Here is an 8,162-nt window from a genome sequence, read left to right as displayed (position 1 = left end):
TCCACCTCCAGGACATTTATAGTCAACGTACGGACGGGAGGTGGTTAACATAATGCTCTGTGCCTCTCTGTGATCTTTTTGCTACAAAATCACGGTGACAACTTTATCTCACTGTGATTTTATAGTAAAAAGGTCACAGAGAGGCACCGAGCATTACCAATCATGTTACTGCTCCGTGTCTCTGCTGTCCGGAGCGGGGCTTGGCTCTCTTTCATGCAGCGGATTCCACACACGGCATCCGCTCGTGTGAAAAAGCCCTAAGGGATTGCTCTCTCAAGCAGGGCGGCGGTGACAGATTCCTTTGCAGACAACAGGATTAAAGTCCAAATTGATGCTTTATTTTTATGACACTCCGGCAATTTACAGGCACACCCAGTTCTAATTCACTAGGTATGGTGAAGTTTCAGCACCATAAAACATAAGCCAAACAAAATAAACTCCTGCCCGTCTGGGCTCTAACGAATACAGATTAGTTTCTAGCAGAACTATTGAGCACAGATCACACACAGAGAATCCGGCTTCCTAGACTTTGTCCAGGCATATCTCTCTCAGACTGACAGCCTGGGATGTGCTTTATTTCCCCTTGACGGTCCCAGCTGGCTACACCTGGGGATCCCTCAGGCTAGGGGAAAATCTGCCCTGGAATGGGGGTGGACTGGGGAGGTCCCAATACCAAACCTACCTTCCCAGTCCAAATAGCATCCAGCCCTTGAACTTTTAACAAAACTGTCTCAGCAACCTTCACTTTGCTGAAACCACTTTAGCTTTTCTGGATTTTACTTCCCTCACCCAATTGAGGAACCTGGGTGAGATATACACCCCTTCCAAGACTTTTCCATACACTTTACCACACAAGGTAATACTTTACATTTTAAATTTTCAAGATCTCTGCCTACTGACAGTGAATAGGAACATGCTAATTTATATCCAGACGCTGTGACATTTAAAAGGATTGAAAAATATTCTGCAGTTTTCAAACCGGCATCTGGATCTGAATACCTTTTTTTAATTGGATGTAATTAAAGATTTTGCATAGCCACTGAATTATCGAATAAAATGTATTTGCATAGCACCGCCTGTTTGTTCTTTTGCTTATCACTCAGTCCACTTCTCTGAGGTGGACGCACATGCTCAGTTCCATCCTTCAGCTGCCTCCTGAGATGTGATAGGAAGAGAGCTACAGCAGAGAGGACACACTCCTGAACTGCCAGCTTGTTATAAATCTAGCTGAGCAATTGTAGCAATGAATGTGGAGATCTCTGGATCCTTGTGAGGTACAGAGCTGGTTCTACCTTTGTTAGAAAGAGACCAGAGGTCGCGCTACATTTTTTCTGGAACAGTAAAAATACTCCTCTTACCATTTTTGAGGAGCATTTTTAGCCGATGAGGAGTACGAAGGTTACAGTAATTCAAATAGTTAATACGAAGACCTACGTAACATTAAGGGTTTGCTATTTATGCAGGGAAACCATTACTAGTACTCTAGAACTGTCGTCCATGCATAAATAGACAATTTTAAATTTAGCTGACATCATATACTAAACATAAGACCACTGCCACCTAACCAGTGCCACCAGTTCTTGCTGGTATAGACGCGAACAGTAGACTCCTTATTACAGTCATTCCTCCAATGCCTAAAGCTGGGGGCCCTGTGACATGGGAGCGTCCCCCTCTGCAGTGGTCTCAGATTGTAGTAAACTGCTTTTTGATAGAAAATTGACGTACTGCTATTGAAAACTAATAACTGCCTGAATAAGGTACGTTAAAAATAACTTTATTGTGTTCTTTTATTAAAAAAATCTGTTCTCCACCAATTCTGGCGATCAGGTTAGTAGTGTGAACTGGTGTATAAAGGGTATTTATAAATACTACCTCCTCAACTCACACCAGAGTGGAAGTATTTATAAATATCCTTTATACACCAGTTCACACTACTAACCTGATCGCCAGAATTGGTGGAGAACAGATTTTTTTTTATAAAAGAACACAATAAAGTTATTTTTAACGTACCTTATTCAGGCAGTTAATAGTGGTCTCAGATTGGATGCTAATGCTACGTAGGCTTAGGGTGGCACAGAGAGCTCTGCAGGGTCAGGTTGGCACAGTATGAGGCTATGTAGGCTTAGGGTGGCACAGAGAGCTCTGCAGGGTCAGGTTGGCACAGTATGAGTCTATGTAGGCTTAGGGTGGCACAGAGAGCTCTGCAGGGTCAGGTTGGCACAGTATGAGGCTATGTAGGCTTAGGGTGGCACAGAGAGCTCTGCAGGGTCAGGTTGGCACAGTATGAGGCTATGTAGGCTTAGGGTGGCACAGAGAGCTCTGCAGGGTCAGGTTGGCACAGTATGAGGCTATGTAGTCTTTGCAGAGCTCTCTGTGCCACCCTAAGACTACATAGCCTCATACTGTGCCAACCTGACCCTGCAGAGCTCTCTGTGCCACCCTAAGCCTACATAGCCTCATACTGTGCCAACCTGACCCTGCAGAGCTCTCTGTGCCACCCTAAGCCTACATAGCCTCATACTGTGCCAACCTGACTCTGCAGAGCTCTCTGTGCCACCCTAAGCCTACATAGCCTCATACTGTGCCAACCTGACTCTGCAGAGCTCTCTGTGCCACCCTAAGCCTACATAGCCTCATACTGTGCCAACCTGACTCTGCAGAGCTCTCTGTGCCACCCTGTCAGGTTGGCACAGTATGAGGCTATGTAGGCTTAGGGTGGCACAGAGAGCTCTGCAGGGTCAGGTTGGCACAGTATGAGGCTATGTAGCCTTAGGGTGGCACAGAGAGCTCTGCAGAGTCAGGTTGGCACAGTATGAGGCTATGTAGGCTTAGAATGGCACAGAGAGCTCTGCAGAGTCAGGTTGGCACAGTATGAGGCTATGTAGGCTTAGAATGGCACAGAGAGCTCTGCAGAGTCAGGTTGGCACAGTATGAGGCTATGTAGGCTTAGAATGGCACAGAGAGCTCTGCAGAGTCAGGTTGGCACAGTATGAGGCTACATAGGCTTAGGGTGGCACAGAGAGCTCTGCAGGGTCAGGTTGGCAGAGTATGAGGCTATGTAGGCTTAGGGTAGCACAGTGTGATAATGTACTGTATGTAGTGCACATAGTGGGATGTAGTGTGATTGTGTACTGTTATACTATTATAGTGTACATAGTGTGGTAATGTACTGTATATACTGTTATAGTGTACATAGTGATACAGCATATAGTGTGATAATGTACTGTATATACTGTTATAGTGTACATAGTGATACAGTACATAGTGTGATAGTGTCCTGGACAATAGTTTAATAGTGTACGGTATATAGTGGGACAGTGATGCTTTTCCTTGGTCACTACTGTCTGTGTGTGAACCCGACCCTAACGCTCATGCAGCCTCCTCTCTTCTCCCCTGTTATCTCCAGGACTTGCATTGGCAATGAGAGTAGGGGTATCTGTAAGTCAGTCATGCTGTGACATCTGTGTATCAGCCAGGAGGCTTGTGCTGGGCCCCGCACCGGGTACACGGGCACATCACAGGGTGCTGCACCTATAAGCTGCTCCTCCTTTATTTTTATGGCTATGGGACAATAGAATGACCTGCCCTGAGGGTCTCCCTCCCGTGTCCTCGCTGTCTTGCAGCTGGCGGTCAGACCCAAGTCTGAGGTTGGTGTTGCTTGCTGCTGGTCTCCTGTTGGCGTGTCTAGCGCTGAGACCCCCGCTGACTTCTATAAGCAGGAGTCTGAAGCGCTCCGCCACTTTTCCTCACAGCTGAGCGCGGTAGTGAAGACGGTCCCCTAGACCTTCTATTGAGGCAGTCTTCAGTACCGCACTCAGCATGGTGGAGAGACGGCGCTCGGCTGAGCGCTGCAGACTCATCACTATAGGGAAAAACAAGGCGCTCAGATCCGGGACCCCCACTAAATTTCACTACACAGCAAGGCCACTTACCCCGCCAGTGAGTATCGTGCGCCTGCATCCTTACTTCAGAGCGGTGTGGCAGAAGCTCCGGCAGCCCGCTCAAACTGACCAATCACTAAGCTCCTTACTGTAAGGAGCTTTGTTATTGGTTTTTTAAGCAGCAGCAGCATCGGTGCGCTGCCTGCGCCGCTCACAGCGCTGATGAATGGCAGGGAAAAGTCTATGGTGTACTGGCACGCCTTAGACTTTTTCCAGGGAGTAAAATGGCCTGAACAGGCGTCTATGATGCTTGTACAGGCGTTATTGCGACCTCTGAAAGAGACTATCCTGTACTATATGATGACTGGTTTTCAGTTTTTAAATTATTCACAGGATAACCCCTTTAAGAGTGAGCTACAATTGCATCCAGTCCACACATTCGGCAGCTGATTGGTTGGAGTGCTGGGTGTCAGACCCCTGCCAACTAGATATTGATGGCTTACCCTGAGGGTAGTCCACAAATGGTAAATAACCAGACAACTCCTCGATGTCGAGGTTCACACCTGCGGCATAATTTACGCTTTTCTGTTCCAATCTAAAAACAAAATAAGTAAATGACAGAAGCATCAGATCTATTGGATGACATCACTAACAGGCCGACAGGCCCCACTGACCACATTGGTAATCCATCATTCTGCCAGACTAAATAGCACAGCATGTGCGGTATCTTGTACTACATTTTTGCCAGAATCTGCTATGAAGGCTCCTAATGGAACAGATTTTGTGTTTTTTTGTAGTGTTTTTTTTTTTTTTTGCGTGTTCACTTAAGAATATTCCCACTGCTGGCCGTGCACGAAGAGACGTCACCTGCAGCACCCAGACCTGCACACACATAGTGGCTTCATACAGTCCCTCTACCTCCCGAGAGATGCCAAATGATGGGAACCATTGTGTAATGTGAGTATTGCCCAAGAGGGTGTTACATGTTATGTGGCCTGTGGGTGCACAAGCAGGCTGTGTGAATATGGAACCATACATCAGCTTGCATACAAGTGTATTCTGGCCCCGTGTTACACAGATCCTGAATACACTGCCTACAGAAATCTAGAAATGTTATAATAATTGGGGCGTGCAACATCAGATGGTGGTTTTCTCTCCTAGAGGCACTATACGTATCTGGCAAAGTTGTGTTCAGGGACCATTACGGGGGCACGCAGGGTCCTTCTGGTCCTGCACTTTAAGAGGGACTATGCTGTGTTCTCCAGAATAGCTCCAAGGGATCTCACCACGATTTTCTTCTGTATTGATCCATAAGAAAAAATGACAGTCTAGAGTCCCATTATTATGAACACTTCCTACTGTTGACGTCAGCAATGTGTAGCTCATGAAGGAAGTCCTGTGTGCTGAGCGGGCTCGGTGGGTATATAAGGTGTGTGATAGGCTGTCTGCACACATATCCCTCAGTGGGTATATAAGGGGCGATAGGCTGTCTGCAAACATATCCCTCAGTGGGTATATAAGGGGCGATAGGCTGTCTGCACACATATCCCTCAGTGGGTATATAAGGGGTGTGATAGGCTGTCTGCAAACATATCCCTCAGTGGGTATATAAGGGGCGATAGGCTGTCTGCACACATATCCCTCAGTGGGTATATAAGGGGTGTGATAGGCTGTCTGCACACATATCCCTCAGTAGGTATATAAGGGGTGTGATAGGCTGTCTGCACACATATCCCTCAGTAGGTATATAAAGGTGTGTGATAGGCTGTCTGCACACATATCCCTCAGTGGGTATATAAGGGGTGTGATAGGCTGTCTGCACACATATCCCTCAGTGGGTATATAAGGGGTGTGATAGGCTGTCTGCACACATATCCCTCAGTGGATATATAAGATGTGATAGTGTCACGGTGGGGAGTGGGGGAAAACTCCCCACCGTATAGCGTAGGAGAAACAAGGGAAGCCGCTAGGCCTGGACACTAGGAAAAGGGAGCTGGTCACCTCCTAGAGCTTCCCTAATCCTCGCCCTGACTCCTAACCGTATGAGCGGTCCCAGATGGTAAGACCGCTCATACCCAGGAACCTCGGACCCTAAGTCCTGATAATCCCTGGAATAGGAGCAGAGGAGAGACGACCTGTTCTTCCACTACACGGATGAAAAGGAGTCTCACAGGCCTAGCAGCAAGGGAAGGGACAGACAGTGCACAGCTACTGCATCAGCAGGTAAGAGCCCAGAAACAACTCGCACTTACCTGCTGCGGCAAACAACGACGACCGGAACCCCATGCAGACAGGATGCATGGTGCCCCCCAGCAGAGCTGCACACTGACTAGTGGTTCCCTCTCCGGTGAACCCTAAGACCCCCTCCCGGATGCACAACACTCAGGGAAAATGTCTAGCAAAATGCTGGACTACAGAAACCAATAGACCAGACATGTAATAACACTAGACAAGACAACACCCACCATACGGACAACACCCCACATATAAGAGGGGTAGAGAAGGGAAGGTGACACCGGGAAAACATAGAAAAGACTTTGATGTTCCACAAGGTGGCCTCAAGCACTGGGCAGATGGTAGAGGCCTGGCAGGAGCACAGCTGCAGCACACAGCAAGGCCGGAGGAACACTGCAACCAGCCAACAGGCCACAGGCAAAATAAACCTCGTGGCCACACCCAGGACACACCTATCCCCACCAGCTAGATAATTAACCCCTCCGGCACCAGACAGGGAGGGCACCAGGAGAAAGGAGGAGGCACCTACATGCTGCAACCACAACACGTTGCCGCTAGCAACAGCATGCACGGCAACCGTGTCACGGCGCACACCAAAGCCTGTGACAGATAGGCTGTCTGCACACATATCCCTCGGTGGGTATGTAAGGGGTGTGATAGGCTGTCTGCACACATATCCCTCCGTCGGTATATAAGGGGTGTGATAGGCTGTCTGCACACATATCGATCAGTGGGTATATAAGGGGCGATAGGCTGTCTGCACACATATCCCTCAGTGGGTATATAAGGTGTGTGATAGGCTGTCTGCACACATATCCCTCAGTGGGTATATAAGGTGTGTGATAGGCTGTCTGCACACATATCCCTCCGTCGGTATATAAGGGGTGTGATAGGCTGTCTGCACACATATCCCTCGGTGGGTATATAAGGTGTGATAGGCTGTCTGCACACATATCCCTCAGTGGGTATATAAGGGGCAATAGGCTGTCTGCACACATATCCCTCAGTCGGTATATAAGGTGTGTGTGTGATAGGCTGTCTGCACACATATCCCTCAGTCGGTATATAAGGTGTGTGATAGGCTGTCTGCACACATATCCCTCGGTGGGTATATAAGGGGCAATAGGCTGTCTGCACACATATCCCTCGGTGGATATATAAGGGGCAATAGGCTGTCTGCACACATATCCCTCGGTGGGTATATAAGGTGTGATAGGCTGTCTGCACACATATCCCTCAGTGGGTATATAAGGGGCAATAGGCTGTCTGCACACATATCCCTCGGTGGGTATATAAGGTGTGATAGGCTGTCTGCACACATATCCCTCAGTGGGTATATAAGGGGCAATAGGCTGTCTGCACACATATCCCTCGGTGGGTATATAAGGTGTGATAGGCTGTCTGCACACATATCCCTCAGTGGGTATATAAGGGGTGATAGGCTGTCTGCACACATATCCCTCAGTCGGTATATAAGGTGTGTGATAGTCTGTCTGCACACATATCCCTCGGTGGGTATATAAGGGGCAATAGGCTGTCTGCACACATATCCCTCGGTGGGTATATAAGGGGCAATAGGCTGTCTGCACACATATCCCTCGGTGGGTATATAAGGTGTGATAGGCTGTCTGCACACATATCCCTCAGTGGGTATATAAGGGGCAATAGGCTGTCTGCACACATATCCCTCGGTGGGTATATAAGGTGTGATAGGCTGTCTGCACACATATCCCTCAGTGGGTATATAAGGGGCAATAGGCTGTCTGCACACATATCCCTCGGTGGGTATATAAGGTGTGATAGGCTGTCTGCACACATATCCCTCAGTGGGTATATAAGGGGTGATAGGCTGTCTGCACACATATCTCTTGGTGGGTATATAAGGTGTGTAATAGGCTGTCTGCACACATATCCCTCAGTGGGTATATAAGGGGTTTGATAGGCTGTTTGCACACATATCCCTCGCTGCTGTCAAGGGTAAAAGGGGCGATTTATCAGAGTTGCAGGAAGGGATGATTATTGGCTTTCGGGCCCCGGGTGGCGGTA

Source organism: Bufo bufo, chromosome 10 (assembly GCF_905171765.1).
Source record: "Bufo bufo chromosome 10, aBufBuf1.1, whole genome shotgun sequence".
NCBI classification, from domain to species: domain Eukaryota; kingdom Metazoa; phylum Chordata; class Amphibia; order Anura; family Bufonidae; genus Bufo; species Bufo bufo.
Note: the sequence above shows the minus strand (reverse complement) of the source record.